At 45.7% G+C, this 25357-nt stretch overlaps 4 long non-coding RNA genes across 7 annotated transcripts; 2 read left to right on the top strand and 2 right to left on the bottom strand.

The window, feature by feature from the left end:
* The first annotated feature begins 6 nt into the window (after positions 1–6).
* LOC130141048 (uncharacterized) lies at positions 7–538 on the top strand. The gene is made up of 2 exons (XR_008818970.1): positions 7–140; positions 239–538. It is a non-coding gene; the product is annotated as an uncharacterized LOC130141048 (long non-coding RNA).
* A 2725-nt stretch (positions 539–3263) lies between these two features.
* LOC130141047 (uncharacterized) lies at positions 3264–15156 on the top strand. 4 transcript variants are annotated; one of them, XR_008818967.1, is made up of 6 exons: positions 3264–3357; positions 4207–4254; positions 4553–4672; positions 9684–9849; positions 11505–11858; positions 14479–15156. It is a non-coding gene; the product is annotated as an uncharacterized LOC130141047 (long non-coding RNA). The 4 variants fall into 4 exon arrangements; XR_008818969.1 differs by having other exon boundaries at positions 3276–3357; positions 11505–11561; XR_008818968.1 differs by lacking the exon at positions 14479–15156 and having other exon boundaries at positions 3276–3357; positions 11505–11561; positions 11753–12859.
* Positions 13206–20060, bottom strand: LOC130141049 (uncharacterized). Its single transcript, XR_008818971.1, has 2 exons — positions 19943–20060; positions 13206–13502 (listed from the first exon to the last, which is right to left on the bottom strand). It is a non-coding gene; the product is annotated as an uncharacterized LOC130141049 (long non-coding RNA).
* Positions 14734–18616, bottom strand: LOC130141051 (uncharacterized). The gene is made up of 3 exons (XR_008818974.1): positions 18531–18616; positions 17834–18010; positions 14734–14792 (listed from the first exon to the last, which is right to left on the bottom strand). It is a non-coding gene; the product is annotated as an uncharacterized LOC130141051 (long non-coding RNA).
* Positions 20061–25357: the final 5297 nt, after the last annotated feature.

The following is a 25357-nucleotide window of genomic DNA, read 5'->3' as shown; positions in this document are numbered from 1 at the left end:
CCACAACGAAGTGGTGTGGAGCCGAAGGGGACTGCGATTTAATGGTGATGGAGCCATTTGGACTGAGTCTTGAAGATCTCTTCGGTTTTTGTTCAAGGAAACTTAGTCTCGAGACAGTCCTATTGCTCGCTGGCAAAATGGTAGGAACCTGCTTTGTTGATGTTGACGACGCAGTATGTTGGAATATTAAGATTCCTTGAGAGATCAGAACCAAATGCGTTGTTTCTCTAATGTAAAGGTGAATAGGCCTGTATCATTAAAGGAAAGACTCAAAATGGGTTTTGTTTCTCTTAAGTACAAAGTGCCCCATCTAAAGTGATTACAAAGTCTTAAATGATTGTTAAAAAGCAGACTTGTGCTGTTTGCAAACCATCTGTTGCACTGCTCAAAGACAAAAGACATTCACCCGAGAAAGTTTTTGGAAAGAAATGTCAAATAGGCATGGGGAAAGAGCTGGAGAGGTTTATGTATTGTCTATCGAATTATGTTCTCTTTCATGCCCTTACATTTTACAATAAAAAGTTTCATGACCTCTTTTCTCGTTAAGACAATGTTGCTAGTCTTTTTATAAGGAAAAAAAAGCGTCTGCCTAGTCTCTCGAGTGATTTTTTTTGTTTTTCTTTCTTTTTCTCTAGACTAGTTGAATCGAATATGTTCGCTCTAAGACCTTCATCCACCGAGATGTGAAGCCAGGCAACTTCCTAACGGGCCGTGGGCAGAGTTCCCTTATTGATTCCATTCCTATAATAAACTGTGCAGTCTGTTAGATAGACGGGCTGCAGTACCCAATTGTTTTCGCCAGGCGGCAGCACCGCTCCATGCGGAGTAAGGGCAGGGCATGCGCAGAAACGGCTTGACGCCAAAGGGGCGGGGCTTCCGGGCACGTCGTATGCATATGACGCAATCCCGCTTTGACGCATGCGCAGAAGGCTTCCTGGCAAACCAAGGGCAGCGCATGCGCAGAAACGGCTTGACCCCTAGGGGCGGGGCTTCCGGCCTCGTGCGTATGGGCTACGCATCCGGCCCCGGAAGGTGGGTTCATTTCCGGCCCCCGCGGCGCGCGGCTCCTCCAAAAGGACCGGCTGCAGTACCCATTTAAATTTCGCTAGGTGGCAGCAGCGCTCCACCAAAAGGGCCGGCTGCAGTACCCAATTAAATTTCGCTAGGTGGCAGCAGCTCTCCACCAACCGGGCGGCTGCAGTACCCAAATATATTTCGCTAGATGGCAGCAGCGCTCCACCAACAGGGCCGGCTGCAGTACCCAAATATATTTCGCTAGATGGCAGCAGCGCTCCACCAACAGGGCCGGCTGCAATACCCAAATATATTTCGCTAGATGGCAGCAGCGCTCCACCAACGGGGCCGGCTGCAGTACCCATTTAAATTTCGCTAGGTGGCAGCAGCGCTCCACCAAAAGGGCCGGCTGCAGTACCCATTATATTTCGCTAGATGGCAGCAGCGCTCCACCAACAGGGCCGGCTGCAGTACCCAATTATATTTCGCTAGATGGCAGCAGCGCTCCACCAACAGGGCCGGCTGCAATACCCAAATATATTTCGCTAGATGGCAGCAGCGCTCCATCAACAGGGCCGGCTGCAGTACCCAAAAATATTTCGCTAGATGGCAGCAGCGCTCCATCAACAGGGCAGCGCATGCGCAGAAACGGCTTGACGCCAAAGGGGCGGGGCTTCCGGCCTAGTCGCATGCATATGACGCAATCCCGCTTTGACGCATGCGCAGAAGCCTTTCTGGCAAACCAAGGGCAGCGCATGCGCAGAAACGGCTTGACCCCTAGGGGCGGGGCTTCCGGCCTCGTGCGTATGGGCTACGCATCCGGCCCCGGAAGGTGGGTTCACTTCCGGCCCCCGCGGCGCGCGGCTCCTCCGAAAGGACCGGCTGCAGTACCCATTTAAATTTCGCTAGGTGGCAGCAGCGCTCCACCAACAGGGCCGGCTGCAGTACCCAATTATATTTCGCTAGGTGGCAGCAGCGCTCCACCAACGGGGCGGCTGCAGTACCCTTTATATTTCGCTAGATGGCAGCAGCGCTCCACCAACAGGGCCGGCTGCAGTACCCAAATATATTTCGCTAGATGGCAGCAGCTCTCCACCAACAGGGCCGGCTGCAGTACCCAAATATATTTCGCTAGATGGCAGCAGCGCTCCATCAACAGGGCCGGCTGCAGTACCCAAATATATTTCGCTAGATGGCAGCAGCGCTCCACCAACGGGGCCGGCTGCAGTACCCATTTAAATTTCGCTAGATGGCAGCAGCGCTCCACCAAAAGGGCCGGCTGCAGTACCCATTATATTTCGCTAGATGGCAGCAGCGCTCCACCAACCGGGCGGCTGCAGTACCCAAAAATATTTCGCTAGATGGCAGCAGCGCTCCATCAACAGGGCCGGCTGCAGTACCCAAAAATATTTCGCTAGATGGCAGCAGCGCTCCATCAACAGGGCAGCGCATGCGCAGAAACGGCTTGACGCCAAAGGGGCGGGGCTTCCGGCCTAGTCGCATGCATATGACGCAATCCCGCTTTGACGCATGCGCAGAAGCCTTTCTGGCAAACCAAGGGCAGCGCATGCGCAGAAACGGCTTGACCCCTAGGGGCGGGGCTTCCGGCCTCGTGCGTAGGGGCTACGCATCCGGCCCGGGAAAGGAGGGTTCACTTCCGGCCCGCGCGGCGCGCGGCTCCTCCGAAAGGACCGGCTGCAGTACCCATTTAAATTTCGCTAGGTGGCAGCAGCGCTCCACCAACAGGGCCGGCTGCAGTACCCATTTAAATTTCGCTAGGTGGCAGCAGCGCTCCACCAACGGGGCGGCTGCAGTACCCTTTATATTTCGCTAGATGGCAGCAGCGCTCCAGCAAACGGGCGGCTGCAGTACCCAAATATATTTCGCTAGATGGCAGCAGCGCTCCACCAACAGGGCCGGCTGCAGTACCCAATTATATTTCGCTAGGTGGCAGCAGCGCTCCACCAACCGGGCGGCTGCAGTACCCAAAAATATTTCGCTAGATGGCAGCAGCGCTCCACCAACAGGGCCGGCTGCAGTACCCAAATATATTTCGCTAGATGGCAGCAGCGCTCCATCAACAGGGCAGCGCATGCGCAGACGCGGCTTGACGCCGAAGGGGGCGGGGCTTCCGGCCCCGTGCGTCTGGGCCGATGACGCAATCCCGCTTTGGCGCATGCGCAGAAGCCTTTCTGGCCGCCCGAGGGCGGCGCATGCGCAGAAGCGGCTTTGACCCCCTAGGGGCGGGGCTTCCGGCCTCGTGCGTAGGGGCAGATGGCGCATCCGGCCCGGGAAAGGCGGGTTCACTCCCGGCCCGCGCGGCGCGCTGGAGCGGCCGTGGAGGTACGGAGCCTTCGCCGGGAGCCCGGAAGACTTTCGGGCCGGGACGTGCGGCGGCGCGCTCGGGCTGAAGGGCGGCCGGGGGCCGGCGGGCAGCGGCCCGGTCGGGGGGGATGTGGCGGCCCGGCGCTCGGCCGCGGCAGGGAGCGCCTGGTGCCGGCGGCGGGCGGGCTGAGGCAGGCGGGCGGCCCGGCCCGGGACCGGCGGGGCTGCCGCCGGTTCTCGTCTCCCCGGCAGGGACGGTGGTCAGCGGGCTCCTCACGGGGCTGCCTTTTTTTGGTTGTTTGTTTTTTTTTTTCTCTCGGAGCCGCGCCGCTACCTCGGCGAGGAGCGGCGGCAGGGCGGCCCCGGTGCTCGCTCGTGGCGGCGGCGCCCGGGAGAGGGGTCGGCCCGCGCCGCCCCGCCGCCCACCCGCCGCCGCCTCCGGGCTGCCCGGGCAGCCGCCGCAGCCCTGCGCGGGGCTTTGTCTTTCCCCCAGCCGCTGGCCTGAGCCGTGGCAGGCGGCTGGGGCTGCCGGCCCCCGCGGGCCGCAGAGAGGCTGCCTCGGGGCCTGCGGTAACGCTGTCGCGGGGGGGGGGGGTGTTGTGGCTCAGGAGCCTCTTCCCGCCCCTGCGAGCGGGCCAGAGCAAGAAAAGGCAGCCGGCAGCGGAATCCCCAGCCGTCGCCCCCGACTGCTGCTTTCTCCGCAAGCCTTTTAACTGCCGGGGAGGGCTGGGAGGCAGCGGCAGCTCAGGTGTCTGGCTGGTCTTGTGTCGTGACAGTCAGCTCCGGGGCCGGAGCAGCCGAGGGGAAGAGGCCTTTTGGTTTGCTTCCCAGTGAAACGGGGGTCTTTTGTTTTTCCTTTGTCCCTAGGTTCGTCCGGAATCGTACGTTGACAAGTCAAGGGGAGCTGAACTGAAGGTCAGTCGAGATGTTTTTGCCTTAAGCGCGTCTACCTTTCAGGGTAACGCTTTCTTGGAAGTTGGAAACTGTCCTTTTTGAACACCAAACCAAACCCCGTACCTGGGAGGGCCATTTAGGGTGCTGCACTGTGTGTTTTATTCCCTGTCGGTCACTTGACACTAGCTGTACGTGCTCTCCAGGTTTGGCATGTTCTTACCCTGCTGGCTGAAAGATTCTGTCTTTTCACTTCCTCGGCTTGCCACAGGCCATAACAAATGTGTGTTTATAGACCGCTTTCCTTGCTCACTGCTTTCAGATTTGAGCATCGATGCCATGGACGGAGCAGGAGAGCCTCAGCAGGAGGTAGAGCACAAGCTGTTTAAACAGCGCTTGGATAAAGCTGCCAATCGTGTGACTCCAGAAGCAGAGAGACACGGTAAGATGCTATTCTGTTATTCTTGGATGGATGCTCGCATAGTCTTTCCATTACCGTATGCCTGCTATGAGATTCATGGGAACAAGGGATGGCTGAATTCACAGCGTTTTAAACACCACAAACTATTGAAAAGTTTATAGGACACAAGTCTATTACACTGGCAGATCAGACAAGCTCCTGTGTGTGTGTATATACGTTATACTCGGTACTTTTGCGAGGCAAGTCTTTGCCTGGTCCCTCTGAAATTGGGACAAGGACTCGTTGATGCGTTTCAGGAGCAAAGCTGCTGAGTGAATAGGCTTTTCCTACTAGAAATCAAGCAGCTGCTCTGGCAAAACTTGACTTTGGTTGCATTTTTAAATCCTAGGAGGCTGAGAAATGGGACGAGCTGGTTAGAGGAAAGAGCCTCTCTCCAGGGAAGGCTCTGCTGACTTGACCCTTAAGCCTAAACTTGTGTCTTACTATGTTTGCTTTGTGTGTGTTAATGCATACCTGATTAATAGATTTCAGTTGATTTATCAGTTACAAGTTGGAGTAAGTGGTCCTTGGCTACATAAACCTCTCCTCTGTATTTTTTGACATGTTATGGCTTACTGTTCTACTTCAATACAAACCGGGAACGATTCTGGTAGTGTTGCAGTCTAATGGTAATACTGCAAGACTTTGTCTTTCTAAAACGTGAGGTCCTTGTTATCTGTTCTGGGAGATGGTTTTGTGTATTGGCATGAACTAAAGTTGCTAATTTGTTGTAACTCAGATTTAGTTTTTTTGTTCTTAAAGCTGAAAGGCTAAACTAAGCCAAGAACTGAACAGTGGGTAGGTACGAGACCTTCTGGTGTCACAGAAGTGAGGTGATAGCGTTCTTACTGTTGTGTCATTTAGCAGCCTTTCTGTATTCAGAGGCTGTGGCGTGACAAATGTAATGTCTGGGGTCAAACCCTGCTTGTTTGTACCCAATTCTCTGTTTCCACATATGGGCCTCCTGCCTTACTTGTGTTGCCAGTCTCCACTGGGATTACTAGGTCTGAACCGGTTGCTCTCACTCATTATATTATCGACGGAGAGGAAGAGAAACTTGCAGGGAGCAAAGTGTCTCATCCAGGAGAGGCATTTTGAAAGCGATCAAATTGCATTGCATGCAACGAGCAATTTCTTCTGCTGTCTGGAAAAAGGATATGGCGAGTTTGATTTCCACCACATGTGTGGCAAGTTAGATTGGAAGTGTCCACCCACCTTTGTGAAACTCTATCAGTTTCTGTTAGTAACGCTTGATGTTCAGTCAGTTATTTAAATGGCAACTATAGCAGTATTGTCTGGTAAAGGAAAAATCCACACAGACGTGGTTACCGCCGGGCTTGCTTTAGTCATGACTCAGAGCTGGGCCACCCCCCCAGTGGGTGACAGAGAACCAAGGGATACAGTGTAGGTTATATACGCTTACCAGATCATTAGTCAATGTCTGAAGTTTTTAGGAGTTTCTTTTGGTCCTGTCAGTTCTGTGAATCCATCACCTGACTCTGTCGCAGTTGATTCACCTGCTCGGTTCCAGTCTCTGCCTCGGTTCCAAGCTCCTCCTTGGATCGTGATCTTCTTTCTGCCTGCTTTAACTCACACGCTCCTTCAAGCGCGCTTAGTCTTTGAAAGAGCAGTTCCTATTCACATGCACCAATTTTTCCAAAACCACCTGTGTTTCTGAAAGCACCTGTGTCCACAGATTGATCATCTGTTGCTTCTCTGTTCTCCCACTGATTAACTGGACTGGGTTTTAAACCAGCCTTTGATTAGGGCTATGCTAGGGACGGGGCCTGGTTCTGCCACTTAGCTGCTTTGGCACTTTAAATTTCTTAGTTAAAAATACATTTTATTTAACATTAACCTTAAATTTAGTAAGGCATACCTAAATATTATGGAGTAGTATGTGGAGGCTTTTCCTGATCATAGTTACATTCAAATAGTTAATAGCTTAATGATTTCTATGGTAGGTTGCATTCTGTGCTGGGATGTCATCTCATTAATTTCCACTGGATGGCGATAGAGGATTGAATTTTTTTAATCTTTATTTTTCTTTACTGTTTTGTTTCCTTTTAACATGGACCGAGTTTTCCAGTGTCATGTGTCATATCTGCATGCAAGTCGAGGACCATGTTAACAGCACGAAACTTTGCATGTGGGGTTTTATGTACTGCAGTTTCTTTATAGTATCTAAGCTGTGTGCAGTACCTCTGGGTGCTCTCTGAGACAACTCCACAGGCAGCTACCGATTACATTCAGAAAGCTGTTACTAGTTGCTGTATCTTGAAAGACACCGTGTGTTGTACAGGTGTTCTTCAAATGGCAGGAATCATGGCTTTGACAAAGCGTAGGAATTACAGAGCTGCATTCTTCCTGACGCTATCTTTTAGTGTAATTACAGGATCAAAACCCGTACTGGTTGAATTCTTAATTGTACTCTCACCTTGTTTGAGTGTTGTAAGCTGTAGAAAGTAAGTCTCATACAGTGGTTTAAGATTGGGTATATTTTTCTAAAATTTTTTATTTGCTTGATCATAACTACCATAAAGTGAGGTTAACGATTGATTTTCATGCATATTTCATACTTCCTAATTAAAATCTCTTTTTTTCTGTGGCTAATACAGATGTCTTAAATACTCTCACTTCTGTCCGCCTGTTATACCTCCCAATCTCAACAAAGAGGGTCCCGATAACATTTTGTCCCCTCAGCAGTGTCTGACTTATCACCTGCCCCGGCCTTAGTTATGCAAGAAGCCGCCTTTTCGAGGCTCGTAAGAGGGTAGTGCGGCGGTGCCTAGACAGTGAGCCTTAGAGGGCTTCTGTAATCCAGCAGACTTGGTCCTGTCCTTCAGGATTTGTGAGTGGAGCAGCCTGGTTTTAAGGGGCCTCTTCCAATAAGAACCCATGCTTCTGAAAATTTTAGACATGCAGTTCCTTGGCTCGCTTACTCCGAACTCCAAATTTTACAGACCTTTCGCATTTGTTTTGGGAAAACAAAGGTCCTGTTTGAGTTTTCTGGAGGCATGTCTTGCCCTTTGGCAGGTTTCAGCTGTCACCAGCTCTCATCTCCTCTGTTAAGAGTCCCTCTGCAGCCTTCTGCATTTAAGAACATATTTGTGCCCCAGCTGTACTGTGGCTGCGCATTCAACACACAGGTGGCACAGACACTTGCAGAATTGTAAAATCATGACAAAGAAATTCCTTGGAGATTTCTAGTAAGCCAGTGGTTAATGTGTGTGCATTGTCAGCATCGTTGTACTGGAGAGCTGAGTGTCAGTTTTCCGCTTGGGAGATTCCCACTGTGATCTAGTTTCACAGCAATATGTAACTGTGTTCCCTACATATCTTGGGACAGGATTATGCGCTATGCGCTGCTGTCTGCTATTTAAAATGTTGTTTGTGTAACAGGTCCTGTATCGGTCGCAATTTGCTGTTTGGGTCTGCTTTAGACAAAGTTTTAACAAAGCCTTTGTGCAAGTAACATCTGATCGGCGCTCCGGCAAGGCTTACAGGTGGCTGGTTCTTTCTGTGGAGGGTGCTCTTCAGGTGGCAAACGCTACTCTGCTTGTTGATCTTATTGTGCAGCTCAACAGGCCCTGTGCATTCTTTCAGGTGAGCTTCGGGTGCAGGATGCGCAGATTCTGATACAAAATCATTTCCTTAACGTGTACAACAGTTTCTGTGCGTAGAGCAGAAGTACAAGGTGGTGTTTCTAGACGTGCCTCGTCACTATGAATCCTCTTTTGTCTTAGAACTGGGGAAAGAAGAAGAAAAGGTGTTTGGTCCAAATGCTTTGGATGCCGATCGCTGTGAAAGCTGTTACGGGGCAGAGTCAGAGGACATTCGGTAACCTTCACATCTTCTTAGTGCTTGAATCGATACAGTTAATGTGGCATATGTGTTGGAGGTTTTTTTCCAAAATGTCTGTGAAGGTCCGTACAGTGAAATCCTCCTGAGCACCTGTTCAGAGAATGGTGAGAGCTGTTGTGTTATCGTACGCCTGTGCTGCGCTCACGATTGTTAAGAGCGTGCACAGTTAGGTTGTCTGTTTTGTCTGCGCGCCTGTTTAAGGGCAGTAGCACGAAGATTGTATCTTAGCAAACAGAACCTTTTCTGGGATTATTTGGTGTCCAGAGGGGAGCTGTGTAAATTATTTCACTGTTCTGTGAGCTGTCTCGGAATAAAACCCAGTTATGGCTTTGCCTTCTCACTTCTGCTGCAGGCTTTGCATCCTTATGGGAGCAAAGACCAGACACCCATCACTCAGACAAATGATGGGTGTCATTCGGTGTTTCTCATTCCTTCTACCTGCAAATTTGTGTAAGAATGGATTCGTGATAGTCCACAGGTTCTGGACTATCCTTTGCTATTATTGTCTCTGTAGTAATTTAGTTTGTCACATCTGTCGAGTTGCATCCTTCCCCAGAGATGTTTCCATCTTGAGGGATTCATAATTCCAGCCTTCAACTTTTTGTTTTGTCCAGCGCAACATGGAACAGAGACAGACAATTGTTTTTTCTGGTGAGCGTGACAGAGACTCTGGTGAGTCCAGAGGTAGAAGAGCAATGAAGAAAGTTTGCCATTAACCTTGCCTCCGATGTTGGCAGTCTTTCCCTAAAAACGGAGGAAGGGAGGAATAGAAACAGGTAGATGCTGTGTTCACATGGGGAAGTTCCAAGCTGCTCAGAACTGTGGGAGACTTCCCACAGAAACAAATGTCATTTCTGCGGCAAATTTATTTGCCAAGGATGGACTTGGCTGTCTGAATGGACAGCTAAAGCCCTCTTCAGAATTAAGCGCTGCATTAAAACAGCTTGCGTCCTCGTGCCAAAATCTCAAAAAGTACGTCAGGAAACTCAAGCTCCTTCAGGAGCATTAGACCACCTTTCAGTGTCCAGTTCCTGAAGTTTGCCGCTTTGAAACAAAATCCACTGGGGATTTGGGTCCTGAGCTGGAGTGTCTCTTTATCGCTGTAAAGATGATGTTTGTGCTCTTGCAGGTGCTGCAATACTTGTGACGATGTCAGAGAAGCATACAGGTGACGAGGCTGGGCCTTTGAGAACCCGGATAGCGTAGAGCAGTGCAAGAGGGAAGGATTTAGCCAGAAAATGGAAGAGCAGAAGAACGAGGGCTGCCGAGTGTATGGTTTCCTGGAGGTCAACAAGGTGAGAGATGGGTTTTGCCGTGAGCCTGCTGCATGGTGGTGATGAGCGTCAGAAGGCGCAGTCGGGGCACTCTGCTCTTTTTTCCAACTTTAAGTGTTCACAGGACTGTAATAACCCCTGGGCTCAGCAAGGTACTTGTGCCTGTAGAGGGGTTCAGTAGGAGGGTCAGGAAAAGGGTGGGAAGGGGCAAATTCCCTGTTTCATGACGTGGGCTGGCTGGAGAAGCTTAGCTTTTTCTACCATCTAGCTAGTGAGTCTTTTTACCGAGGTTTCTGGAGGGGAAGAGGCAGCTTCTTTGCGGCGAGGTAGTCCCACCTGCCCTTCTAGTCTCAAAACAGACCACCGGTGGGTGCTGGAGATAACAGTAACCAACAACTTGTCAGCAGAGGTGCTGGGGGGAGTGAAATGTTCCCTTCTTTAGAAAACCAGTGGAAGCAAGACTATTGGAGTTGTCAAGGTTGAAGATGCTTAAAGAGATGTTGTTTGCAACTGGTGTATGAAAATGTAGTACAAGATACGCCAGATGACTATGTAACTACCCTGTCATTTGGCAGGTTACCGAGCTCAAAACACTGGGATGTGCAGGTTACGTACCCAAGTACATTCTAGCAGTCGGGCCCAGGGTAAATTTTTTTTACTACTTTATTTCAAAATTTGGAGGGTTTTTTACATCTTTGTGTACTATTCCTGGAGACAACATTCTTTATTTCTGAAAAACAAAACCAAAACCAAACACACCCTGCCCTTTCACTCATGAAGCCATGTTTTCATTTGTGTTTTGAGTATCATGGGTGCTGAACCATTACAGGACCCTTTTCCACAAAGAGTGGTGAGCAGGAAAGATTCAAAGGGGCGTGCTGTGGGTAGCAAGGGTCCAAGAGTGGGTGGGTGTCACTAGGGAAATTTCTGGGGGCCATTGTTAGGCACTTGGACTTTTGCACATCTCCATTCTCATCGGGTCTGCAGTTAACATATGCGATAGGTTTGCACGGACATTCAGAGGTGTAATGTAGCGTGTGAGCTTGATGCATTGAAATCTTCCAGGGGAGGGTGTGTATGATCGCTAGCGAGTGTCAGGGAGGACTGACACCTAATATCCATATCCTTTTCATGTTCAAGGTTAAAACTTTAATAACCTTTGTCTTTGGGGGGATTTTGGAGTGTGGGGGTGTTTTTGGTGGTAGGTTTAGTGCTTTATTTTTGAACACGGCTTGTTTTCATGGATGCATACATAGGACCACTGTTGTTTATTGTATTAAGGGTTTTCTTACCCTGCCTGCTCACCCTCCCAGTTACTTTCTCCACTCTGTTTCTGTGATACCTTGTGATACCTTTTGATATTTCCTACAGCAGCAGTTAGTTCCCTCCCGGTAGACTTGATTCCTTCTTCTCATTTTTATGTCCACTAAAATACTCTGCATAGAACAGTTGTTGTCAACATCGGTATGTGATGATGGCTTTCCACATGACTGCCTGTGAGGAAGAGGGGAAATTCATATCTCTTTTAGGACAATATTTGCTGGTATTGTCACCCATGACAATGAGTTGCTTATTGTCTATCTTATTCCGATAAAAATTTTAAAATCCAACTGCCGGTATGACTGCTTTTTTATGTAGATTCAGGCTTTTTAATGAAAGATGACTGTCTCCTGCAGGTAGCTGGAAATTTCCACTTTGCACCGGCAAAAAGTTTGAACAGTCTCATGTACACGGTAAAGTATTTTCTTTTCCTGCTTATTGTGACCTTTAGCTTCCAAGTGTTTCAGACCATTTCCTTTGAACATCTTTGCATTGCTATCTGTGGTAACAGCAGCACTGCTTCAGGGGGGAGGACATTGGTGAAATTTTGTTAGAGATGTTTAGAACTATATCGGGAACGAACAGAAAAAAGTGTTTTCTCAAGGTGCTGCCACATGGGTCTGGGAGAACATGGAGGAGAATGTGTCTGGGCAGTCTCTCGGCCTCACTTGTTCTACAAAACTTTGCTGCCCTGCTGTAAACAACCTCAGGTACGGTGTTCGGTCCAGGACCTGAATATCAGTATCTCTGGAAGGGATGTTTTGGAGAAGAGCTCTTGAGAATTTCAAGGCAATTCAGAACTTTCAGAGTAAAATTTCAGTTGTGAAGGACTTCAACTTCCTCAAGTATATATAAATACACAGTGGCTGGAATGACAGTGGTAGTTTACAGAATCATAGAATGGTTTGTGCTGGAAGGGACCTTTAAAGGTGCCCTAGTCCAGCCCCCCTGCATGAAGCAGGGGCATCTTCAACTAGGTTGATTTAAAGAATCATTCACCCGTATTCGAGTGAGTGGAGATTATCTTTATTGGGGATCGCTCCACCAAAGTCGTGCACCCCAAGGGGGTTTTTCAGTCCCCTCTTTATACAAGCAACTCAGACCTATTCATTAACTTTCTGGGAAATTGTTTACATATTCATTACAATTCCAGGAACTTATTTACATATCTCACTAAGCTAGTGACCATGATTTAAGTCCTTGTCTTTGCCACGCTGTATAAACAACAGGAACTTGGGACCAGATAGCCTTTTTAAAGGTGACAAATCCAAGGACTTGGCAATTAGTACATCCGTCATGTTAGCAATAAGGGTCCTTGGACGTTTCCCAGCTTTTAGATAAACATAATTACATCACCCTTTAGATAACTGGCACATCATTCACCGTTCATTCCCCCCTTTTCTAGTAACTTTTGCAAATTCTTTTGCAACTACAAAAAATCATTATGCCTTATGATCATTCTTCGACAGCACCAAACAAAACATTGAAGTAATACACATATTCCTAAAACTATTACAATAAGTATTATAATAAAAGCATATTTTAACCATTCCGAATTAGGTAACCACGAAGTCAGTTTGTCCCATATAACTTTAAAACTCCATGATAAATCATCTTTAGTAATTTCATGCAGGATCTGCACCTTGTTCCATATCTCATGGATGTGTGTTTAATCATTCCATCCATCAGACTGGGAACAAGTATTTTGCCCTGGGTTTCCAGGACATGCTCCTCCTGCCTTGTTTGAGCTTTCCAATGACAGTTATTATCACTTTTCATAAATACTGTGGTGGTTAGGCTTAATATTTGTAAATCAAATCTGGGACCCAACTCATATTTTATTATCAAATAGGCAATATCCTCCACCGTAGTCTGGCTTTTTCCAAAAGTCTGGCCAGGTAGTCCATTTGTCATTGAGATAATTCCAGTTTTGGGAGGCCACCCCATACAGGGGTGTTATCAAGCCTCCTTTAGGAAGAGAGGTACGTATCCAGCATTCCTTAGCTTTCGTAGCATTAACAATCATTTGCAATGTTTGAAGACTGGTATTGTTTACCCATGCTTCAGTTTCTAATATTTCTACAACAGTTACAATTAAGATCAGAATAACTTTACACAAATGTCCCTGATCCTTTTGACAGTCCATTGTGTCTCCAGAGATTTCTTTACGATCTAAAGAACCATAGTCCCGTGGGTCCTGCCAGGGTGACAGCCCATGATTTCTCAGGAGCCTTCTTTATCCAAGAGTAGTGAATCCAGGCTGGTTATTCTCTTATCTTGACGGCAGTGAAGGTTGCCAGCAGCACCTGATAGGGTCCTTCCCACTTTTCTTCCAAAGGTTTCCTTGAAAATGTCTTTATATACACATAGTCACCAGATTTAAAGGAATGGACTGGTTGATCCAGCCCTCTGGCCCTTGTTCCCAATACTTGTTTATTTATAACTTTTAATTCTCCCTGGAGGGTCTTCACATATTCACACAAATATCCCTCCTGTAACTGCCTTAAATCTTCTCTGGCAAATTGTAACTGGTATGGTCTCCCATATAATACTTCAAAAGGGTTCAAATTCTCCTTTGTTCTCGTATTCTTAATAACTGTGGCCAAGTTAGATTTGTCTCTTGTCCTATTTTCACTATCTGTTGTTTAATTAAATGGTTTATTTTTCCACTTGCTTGAGGCCTGTAAGGGGTGTGTAATTGCCAATCTATTCCCAATACCGTACTCACTCGTATTATTTTGGCACAAAAATGTGAGCCTCTATCAGAAGAGATTGTTGCCGGAACCCCAAAGTGGGGGATAATTTCATTTAACAATCCCTTCGTTACCTCTCTTGTTTTATTTGTTCGACAAGGGAAAGTTTCTGGCCAACCTGAAAACGTATCAGTCATAACGAATAAATATCGGTACCCCCCTTTTCTTGGGAGTTCGGAAAAATCAACTTGCCACTGTTGTCCTGGATAATTTCCTCTACTAATGTTCCCTGGTTTTATTCTGTTTGCTACATGGGGATTAATACATTGTTTCATTACAGTATATAAGTTCCACCCTATCAATTTCTGATTTAGACTTTTATATAACATACCAGCTCCCCAATGAGTCTTATTATGTTCTGCTAGGGCTGTGGTCCATATTAAATTGGGTGGTACCACTATACGGCCATCTGCCAAATAAGCCCACTTATTTAATTTTATTTTACCATTCATGTCCTGAATTAGCTTTAGGTCTCCTTTAGAATAGTTTGACTCCTCATCTGTACTTAGAGTTTGGATTTTACTGTCTGGTATTAAGGATAGTTCCTCCTTTCCTACTTTCTCTGCTGCTCATCTAGCCTCATGGTCGGCCAGCTGGTTTCCAATCTCCAAATCAGTGCCTCAATGGGCCATCTTATGTTCTTCCTTCCTGGATGACCCTCTTATAACAGAGGGGGCCATTCCTCACATCAAGGTCTGGCATGGCGCATGTTCCCACCGCTCAACGCCTACTGGGTTGCAGCCAACAGCGGAGCTCAAGATTCTTCTTGGTGGCAAACACAGAGGCCAACCCCGTCTTGCCCTTGACTATGGTAGGAGGCACCCGACCAACTTTATTCCTTGTACTTCGTTGTCAATGCAGAGTTTCATCTGCACATCCCATAACAAGTCACTGTCATGGCAAAACACACAGATTTACATTAGTAGAACTACTACAGAGTGTATTTTATTTCAGTTTTTATGCCAATACCCCCCACAGCCTTGCTGACCAAGGGATATTGTTTTACCTGAACTAGGCAGGCCTTCCCTTATCATTTTTACTGTAACAGGTAAAGCATTTTTTTTGCCTTACCTGGAATTTATTTCCAGATATACCTGGTTAAAGATTTCTTTTACTTCAGGGAGGTCCTCTTTTCCACTTTTCTGTTGAATTAAAGATAAGCTCAAGATTTCAATCACTTGATCATTTTAAACTTTTGGTTTCATTTCTCCTTTTTTAAATGTCTACATGTTCTAATAAATCTCATCCCAACAAAGATTTTGGTGAATTTGGCATTCTTGTTTGTTTTCTTAGTTTGTACTTTAAAGGTTTCAGGATGTTTTCCTGGTGGCCAGCAGCTCCCACAACTGTAACAAATTCTTTTCACTGAAGTTTAACATCAAATAAGTTGTTTTTGTATTCACTAAAAATTCCACCTCTTTTCTCTACATCACGATTATCTAGTAACAATCAACTTGAACCTTTATCTAGTTCTATTAGATCATCCTGATAAGTCTTTCACAACCAACTTTCAAACGTCTACATTTCCCCATCAAAGATTCACCTTTATTCTCCTGAGACCCATTGCCTGCCCTAAAAGGGGCCGCTACCGATCCTGTTGTGCTGCAAGGGGTGACATTGTCTGGTCCTTCTGCTCAGTTGTCAGCAACAGCATCCCCCTCCTCCTTACCATCAGGTTTTGGGGCAGGAGATGCTCTTCCTGCTCTGCAGGCTACACAAGCCTGCCTCTGCTACAGCACTTCTGTTGTAACTCTTTCTTACCCTGAATGCAAATCTGCGACTTGTTGCTTTAAGTCTGTGTTCTTACATACCATGCCTTCGCAGGCAAACAGCAAACACCCTGCCATGCGTCCCGCAGGACTCAGCCGCACCTTCGAGGGGGTACGGGGGTTTGTACAAACTCATCCCAATAATTTAACACTTTCACAAGGTCTTTGATTCTCCACATACACACGCTGCTTCAGATCTTATATACATTAGTACAAGTTTTTTTTATCTTACAACGTATTTCATTCTGGTTGCTCCACAGAAGGAACCACAACCTGAGCTTTTTTTTTTTTTCTTTTTTTAAACATACAAAAATTTCAACAAGAACATCTTTCTAGTTTAGGTCTCAGTTTTTCCCTATCCTTTTCTAGAGCCATAATCAAAGATCAGGCGGTGTTAATCCCGCACTCCTTCTGTCACACAAACACATCTGCACACATTACTTCATCCCACTTTTGTTCTCTACAAAGAAACAGCATAAGTTGTAAAATTGTGTTGTAATATAAGACCTCCTCCGAGTGGCCATCTTTCACCATCACCTAATGTATACAAAGGCCACCAATTCTGACAATATTTTTAAAATATCTTTTTGTTCAGATTTCCACTGGGAATTCCGCCAAATTCTTTCCAATGCTTCAAAATACATCCCAGGGGTGTTTTGTTATTTATTGCTTGGCTCTGTCTGCCCCCCATCTTCCTAATAAGTCTGATATATTTGTCTACAATGTATTAGTTATTACTGAAGGTACCATACTTATCTCAGAACATACACCACAGTTCAAGACCTCTATTTAGCCTTATTTCTTGGTCTCTTTTTTCCGTCCGCCCCCCCCCCCCCCCCCCCCCCCCCCCCATCTCTCGGAGGAGATAATATATCTTAGACACTTGCCACCCTTTTTTTGAGTATACAGACAGCACTTACGACACTAAGGGCAGAGGCTAATTCATGCTTTTTCCAAATGATGTTAGCTCTAATGTTTTGTCCAGTCTCCTGTTGGAAGACGGGTTCGCCGGAGTCAAGAAGACGCTCGATATGAGTTATGCATCTTGCTCAACTTTATTAGTTTCTAACACTACTTACATAGAACCGATACACATGCATATTCTTAAAGCAGAAATATAACTGGTTAGTAGTCTCTAAACACGCGTGGTTCTCGCACCTCTAATTATCATGACTAAAATAAGCATTCTATCCATGTAGCTAATTGTGTTGCTTTGCTTCAGCCTTGTAGTTTGTTACTCCCTATATTCCCATACCGGTCCCTATCTTTTTTGGCCCTGCACCTGCTTTCCCAGCAGCTGTAGCTTGTTACAGCCACGGCCTGTTGGCACAACATAATTACTCAGTCTCAGGATTCAAGAATAGCTCAAGGCTACCTTTCTTATCTTCAGCACAGCAACTTCAGTACAATTCTGATTACAGGCCTGTTCTAATACCAGGCCTGGACTGTGCAGATCTTCAGAGATTCTAAAGCCATGCTTCTGCAGCCATTCTTCTACAGTCTCCCGCTCTAATTTCTAATGATGCATTCCAACACTTCATAAATCTATTTTTCAATTACTCCATCCCTCTCTGGCCGGCCCCTCGCGGGGAACACAGACACGCAGATTGGGACTCCCCACTCGCTTCGCAGTGACACCGCGTCTCTCACACACATCACACTCTCCAGGCAGCCCTCAGTCACACAGGCAGTATGTTACACGGTACCCTGCACTTACATACAACTCTAGGAACACTGACAGTTTGCGTTATCACACAAAGTACACATTTCAATAAACAGTTGCCAAAAAACAGATTCTAATTTTTTCTGGCCTTAAGCAGAGTGTTAAGTTTTCAGCTATTTGCCTAGAATTACCAGAATATTTTTTTTCCAACACACATTTCTTAACTCCAATTTTGAACTTGTAACGAGACAACACATAGAACAAACAAGACACAGAGCGCTATTTCAGTTGTTACATTCTAGGAATTCCCCAAATCTGAAGACAACCTAAAGGAAGTTTTTAGCTTCCCAAATCTTAAGACAATCAAATAGGGCTATTACCCTTTTCAGAAGGCGTCCCTTCTTCTAACCCTGCAAGAGAGCATCCCATCTTTCGTCTTATGGGGTAAAACCAAATCTTAAGATAATCAAATATTCAAAACTAAGAATAAATATAAATACCTTTTATGCTGTGCAGAAGTCCTTGTCCACCTGTGCGAGAAGCTGAGGGGTAGGGGAGTCTTGCCGACAGAAGATGCAGTCGGGGGCCCTGAGGGTCCCCAGGCCCCTGGATTCCAGCACTGGTGGAGAGTTCTCCTGGCTGGCTCACCAAATTGATGCCAAAACAGCACAGAGTAACTGCTCAGAGACGAATTTTGTCTTTTAGCAGCAACCCCCACCATATACTCAATAATTCTTTACACTACATGCACTTTAAAACATATAGAGGTTTACACTCACCCCTCAGATGCTCAAGACAATAACCACATGTCAACTTTCATAATATACCTAATACAGAAATGTTCTCACGTTTCCAGCATAAAATGAGTATAACAATTATTATCAGTAACCCTATAATTATTAATCCTATATACACAGATTGACTTTGAGTCATCAAACATGTCAGTCTTCCGACCAAACCAGAATCAGGGTTCCAATATTATCTTAATACCGGAACGAATGCCAGAACAGAATCAGATGTATACCTGCGGTGCTAGCTACCCGGCATACGCCATCCTGCATAAGCATACAATGATTTTATGTCTTACGGACAGCTTTACAGAGGGACCGGTCCCAGAACAGAAATATCCGAAACAGTACTGTTTAAAATATAATATTAATACAATATTTTAATATAATATTTGAATAAAGATAGTACCTTTGCTCCGTAAGATGGAGTCCTTGTCTGCTCCTGCGGTGATCGAGATGAGATGAGGAGCCCCTCCGGGAAAATCCCCGGGGGTACCCTAGTCCCACAGCCGAGCAGAGGAGGTCCCATCTGGGTCACCAAATTGATTTAAAGAATCAGTCACCAATATTCGAGTGAGCAATTATTCGGCAGCGCTGGATGCATGGGGGATCACTCCACCAAAGTCATGCACCCCGAGGGGATTTCTCAGTCCCCTCTTTAGCAACTCATACCTATTCATTAACTTTCCAGGAACTCACTTACATATCTCCCTAAACTAGTGACCATGATTTAAGTCCTTGTCTTTGCCACGCTGTATAAACAACAGGAACTTGGGACCAGATAGCCTTTTTAAAGATGACAAATCCAAGGACTTGGCAATTAGTACATCCGTCATGTTAGCAATAAGGGCCCTTGGACGTTTCCCAACTTTTAGATAAACATAAGTACATCATCCGATAGATAAGTGGTACATCATTTATCATTCAATATTTTGAAGTACTTAATTTTGTCAGTACTATTTGATGACTGTTAGTCTGCTACTTGGAGTGAGGTGCTGGCTGAAACAGCCACAATGCCCAAAGCCTTTCCGGCACATCTCTGCCTCCAGGCACCAGCAAACCCAGGAGCAAGGTCCCAGTACACAAGCTGGGAGCCCCAGCATGGCCTGCAGGAATCTCACAGCCTGTAGTTCAGGTATTCAAGCGTTCTAGGAAGCTTCAGCACACCCAGGTGACGTTCTATAACCATGAGCGTAAGAGAAGGTATGTGTATCCACCATCCTGCCTTTCAAGGTGGAAGGCATCCTTGCAACCTTCCCTTACAAAGCAGCACGTGGACTCCCAGGGCAACCAGGCCACAAAGAAGAAACCTTCCCAATTGCCTTAAACAAGCCACCACCCTTTCCTCTGTCCTATGGACAGAAAAAAGTACTTCCCCCCCTGGCCCACCCCACCCACCCCCCCCATGCCAGAAGCAACACATAAGACAGACCAAGGATGACACTGAAGGTCACAAATTTGCACTCATCTAATTACAGCTCTGCCAGGGTCCAGGCAGCAAGCTGTTTGATCTCACAGGGACTCAGCTTTTCTACCCACCAGGCAAGTCCAGCAATACTTCCTTGGGAAAAGGCAAAGTCACAAGGGCCAGCAAACAGCTCCCATTCAACAGTGCTGCGAATACTATGGAGAGGCCTCTCTCTCCTCTCTCTAATGCCTGAGCAGCCCAGTATTTTGAGCAGCATACAGAATAAGCTTTCTTAGTAGAAAATGATACCAAGTTAGTCTGGTAAAAGATAGGCACAACAAGCATTACTGAGAAACCTTGTTACCTGTACCCTTACAGCATTCTGGCTAGACCAACAGATCTTGAAAAAACACCTGTAGCAGTCCTGAAAGGCAGGGAAACCAGCATCTCAGCTTTGTGGATAGAACCCAGATGCAGATGATATTGCACAGGACAATTAAGGTAGTAGTTGATTATGCACCAGCTTTTCTCCAGCAACTGCTTACCAGCAGGGTCTTGTCCCATACGAGACACAAGGTGTCAAGCTCCACATTTGCTGCGGGCTGACGTGCCCAGCACATCTGCAGCCAGGTCACAGCTGCCTGCCTCTCTCACCCACCCAAAACCCTTGCAGAGGGAAATGGAAGGGCACTGAGCATCCAGCCGGTACCTTCAGCCCTCGGCACATTCTGTCACTGAAGAAAAAAAGAACAAGGCATGGAAAATTATGCCCTGGCACCAGGACATTCTTCCTAGAGGCATCCATCAGCTGAACTGCTGAGAAACAAGGACCTACAGTTTCCCTTTAGCACAGCCTCAAGGCAGATGCCTTCTTGTAACCCTCCTCCCTGGCTGCCACTGCCACCTTTTTAATTAGGTGCTAATTTCTCCCAGACAGGCTCACAATAACTTGCTGGGCTGCACACCAGAAGATGGTTTGAGTTTCATTTCCCTACAACTAGAAGACAGAAATTTCCAACCCTCTTTGGAAACTTTTTCTTTCCTGGCTGGTCTCCCCAGCACTGAGAACTCCTTTTGTTACTGAAATCTCGGAATGAAGAACTTATCAACACCAATGTGATGTAGATAACAGACACTTCTTTATTAATGGCCAGGTGCATGAGTGAGTCCTCTCACGATCAATGCACACCAACTTTCAGAATCAGACACCATATGTAGAACTTATTCATGCATATTCATTAAGTATTCATGCATAATCATAATGTTTCCTGAAAATCATTAACATATTCTCCTCCCATATCCGATTCTGTGCAGTAAAGGTTAGAAAGGTCTAGAAATGGGTCTGGGGTACAATTTGGGTAGGTGGTATATGAGTCGGTGGTCGCGATCTCCCCCTGCCGGAATTACCTTGTACTAAAGTTTACGGTTTCTTGGCAGGTAACTACAAGCTGTTCCAGTTGACTCTCCCCAGTTCCCATTAATCCTATATTCTGACATTTCAATACACTTTCTACATACAGAAGACTAGTCAAATACAAAGAAACCTTTCAAACCCTGAATTTGTTACCTAAGTTTTAAACAATGATTCTAGCCCATTCTTCTGGCCTTGGTACAGGGCTGTACTAAGGATTTCATAGCAGCTTTTACTGTGCAACTATAAGTTTCATTAAAATATTTCTTATCCCTCTATATTTCTAATAAAAAATGATTTTATAAAATCAAATAAAGTCAATCAATCTTAACTTATTAGCAAATCTGTAACATTTTTACAAATGATAGCTCGTGAAAGAAACATCTGGGATTAACAGCCCTCCCTGGTAGTTAAATGCTTGCCCTTTGCAATACTTTTTAGAGAAATCAGCAGTGCCATGGTGGAATTTTTAAAAAGTGTACGATTGCAGCAATGCAGACTTAATAATTCAACAAATTACTCCTCTGGTTGCCGCTTTAAAATATGGTTGTTTTTGTTGAGGTCTTAAAAATACTCTCAATTTAACAAGTGCCTTTACACCCAGAAGAGGAACTCGGTTTAGTTGCAGAAAATCTACTATTCAAAGTCAAGGACATCTAATTTGGGCACTAAGTGATGGAACCTGGACAGCTCATTTATCATTAGATGGTAAGGTGAAAGAAATTACTTTAGGCATGCCAACAATGTGCCTGATTTTGAAGAAATCACCATTTAGAGGACCCTTAGAAAGTTTAAAATTAAAACAAACCAAGAGGTCTGACACAGATGATGATACTTGGAATGAACCCTCAACAGGAGTAAAAATTGGCTGGGCACTTGAATCATTTTTGAATCCTATAGCCTCATATAGAAACAGAGCATGGCTTTATCAGTTAACAGGTCAGGTAGAAGAGTTAGCAAATGTCACCAAGAAAGGGTTTAACGAATTGAACGTACAGTTACAGGTAACTTCCAAGATGACTTTACAAAATAGAATGGCATTAGATATGCTCCTACTTGAAGAGCATGGGGTATGTGGATATCTCAAGGATAGACTGGACCACTGTTGCATTCACATTCCAAATGTCACTCGAGATGTGGAACATGATCTGGACCTATTAGGTAAAATTGAAAAGGAAACAGAATCAATTTGAGAAGATATGTCAGAAGACTGGCTGGGGAAAATTTTTAGCAAACTGGGATGGAATTTGAGCTCTTGGATACAGTCCATAATCAAAACTGTGTTTCTGTTACTAATCGTCTTTCTGATGATCATGCTAGTATATGCATGTTTGAAGAAACATTTTACCAATAGAACTGCAGTCAATTGCATGATCATGAGAGAAGTATCAACTATTCCACCAAGACATAGTCCGCCACCAAAATATGTTGAAACAAATGTTATGTAAATAATGTGAAAGTATTGAAATAATAATTTTCAACACTTTCAAAGGGGGGAAATGCTATAGCTTTGCTAATAAGTTAGAATTAATTGACTTTATTTGATTTTATAAAATCATTTTAATAGAAATATAGAGGGATAAGAAATATATTTTAATGAAACTTTTAGTTGCACAGTAAAAGCTGCTATGAAATCCTTTGTACAGTCCTGTACCAAGGCCAGAAGAATGGGCTAGAATCATTGTTTAAAGCTTAGGTAAAAAGTTGGGTTTTACAGGTTTTTTTGTATTTGACTAGTCTTCTGTACGTAGAAAGTGTATTGAAATGTCAGAATATAGAATTAATTGGAAGTGGGGAGAGTCGACTGGAACAGCTTGTAGTTACCTGCCAAGAAACCGTGAACTTTAGTACAAGGTAATTCCGGCAGGGGGAGATGGCGACCACCGACTCATATACCACCTACCCAAATTGTACCCCAGACCCATTTCTAGACTTTTCCAACCTTTACTACGCAGAATCGGATATGGCAGAATTGGAAATGTTACTGATTTTCGGGAAATATTATGATTATGCATGAATATTTAATGAATATGTATGAATAAGTGTTGGAGGAAAATGCCAGATCACTGCTGCTGTAGGCTGTACACCTCAGCTTTGTCCCCTGTATAGCCCAAACCAGGACTGCAAGCACAGTCAGCTGATAGATGCTAGACAATAAAAGTTTAATATTAATAAGATTATGCCTGACAGTTCAAAGGAGCTTTTTAGAACAGGAGACCCTGACCTTTAGAAGGCTGAAACGATGGAGGTTGTCTATTGTGATTACTCAGAACTGGGAGTATGGAACCTGAAGCAATCATCCTTGAAAGAAGAAGCAAAATAGCGAGGTGATCAAGATACGGAACAACCTGTGAAGCCGACTGTCAGGATAGGAACTGAGAGAAGATTTATTGTGGAATCAAGAGATTATGTAATGTTTAGGTAGATACTATAAATATGTGACTGAAAATCTTGTAAGCTTGTCACTGTCTGCGGAGGTGACCCAACACTGCTGGACCGATTAAAACGTGCAAACCTAGAGTAACCCATAACAGTTCGAGTCTCTTCTTTTACAGTAAGTTTTGTATATGGAGTATGATTTTGAAGCTTGGTGTGCGTTGATCGTGAGAGGACTCGCTCACGCACCCGGCCGTCAATAAAGAAGTGTCTGTTTACCTACCTCGCATTGGTGTCGGTAAGTTCTTCATGCCGAGATTTCGGTGACAAACCTAACCCCCCTAACCCGCGTGTGCAATAGCGTGACTGGCAAACTAAGGGCAGCGCATGCGCAGACTGGGCCTGACGCCACGGGGCGTGGTTTCCACTGGCGCATGCGCAGCACAAAATCGCCGCTTACGCATGCGCGTTGTGGTTTCTGGCAAAACTAAGGGCAGCACATGCGTAGAATTGGCTTGATGCCGCGGGGCGGGTTTTGTGGCTACGTATGCGTATTATGACATCCGCTTTCACGCATGCGTAGTAGTGTTTCTGACAGAACTAAGGGCAGCGCATGCGTAGAAGTGGCTCGACTGCAACGACCTGGGTTCGCGTCACGCCGTCGGCAGAATCTTTCCCGCGCGGAGGACACGCGTTCGAGCCCCGTGGTCTGATACCAATTTTTGGTCGCCAGATGGCAGCAGCGCTCCACCAACCCTATGCTGAGCACTGGGCGGGATCTCAGCCCGCTTCGCTACCACTGGACCCCGGGAATGCTCGCTGCGGCTGCAGGGTTCATATTGCTCTGCCCTTTTCCCACTCGCAGCCCGGGCATTAATACTTATTGCCTCCGTATGCAAAAGCACTCACGTGGCTCAAGCTGTTAAATCCTTTCCGTATGATGCATTCCGGTTTGCTGTGGGAAATAGGGATGCGTTTGCTCTGTTTGCATTTGGAAGCGCGTTAGTAACAGCAATTTTAAATATATATTTGTTTAAATAGAAGAGATTTTGCAGGAGTGCACTTTTGGAGTAGGAAAAAGCGAGAGGTGGGAATGTGTGGCTTAGGAAAAGCTCATACAAGGTTTTCCCCTGCACAAGTAAGCCATTATGATCTGTTGCATGATTTAAGCTACTGAGTTCATAGCGGTTCCCTGTGATGGGAAAGTGAGGTGTTACCAGAGTGAAGGGGTGCGGAGTACACGGCAGGGCTGGAAAGTGGGACAAGGGAGCAAGGTCTTTCCTCTGCCTGCCTGCCTGCCTCCCTCCCTCCCCTCCACACCCCGGCAGCGGGTACCCTCCCGCAAGGAGTTGCGTGACAGCCGGCTGGACGGGACTGGGAGGCTGTGACACCGAGCGGCAGCTGCTCTTGGCCAGCAGCTTCGCCTCGGTACCGAGCCCCGCCCAGGTGTTACATATCTGCTATTAGTTAGAATTAGCAACCACATTTGATTATATTAGAAACACATTTTATCTTATAGAGTCATTTTAATAGGAATATAAAATTATAAGAAACATTTGAGTGGAGCTTTGTATTTGCACAACAACCGACAGTTACTATGAAATCCTTTGTACAGCCCTGTACCAAGGCCAAAAGAATAGGTCAGAATCACCTAGCAGGAATGATTAGAACTTAGATAACAGACTTAAGATTAAAGATGATTGGATACAGTATTTACATAGGAGAATGCATTGAGACATCAAAATGTAGAATTAATGGGAACTGGGGAGAGTAGACTGGAACAACCTGTAGATACCTGCCAAGAAAGTAAAAGGTAATTCTGGCAGGGGGAGATCGCAACCACTGACTCATGTACTACCTACCCAAATAGTACCCCATACCCATTTCTAGATCTTTCTAATCTTTACTGTGCAGAATCAGATATGGGAGGAGAGTATGTTGATGATTTTCAGGAAATATTATGTTTATGCATGAATACTTAATGAATATGTATGAATAAGTTCTATATATGGAGTATGATTTTGAAGCTTGGTGTGCATTG

This window comes from Falco biarmicus, chromosome 18 (genome assembly GCF_023638135.1).
Source record: "Falco biarmicus isolate bFalBia1 chromosome 18, bFalBia1.pri, whole genome shotgun sequence".
NCBI classification, from domain to species: Eukaryota; Metazoa; Chordata; class Aves; order Falconiformes; family Falconidae; genus Falco; species Falco biarmicus.
Note: the sequence above shows the minus strand (reverse complement) of the source record. Positions and strands in the feature narration are given on the sequence as shown.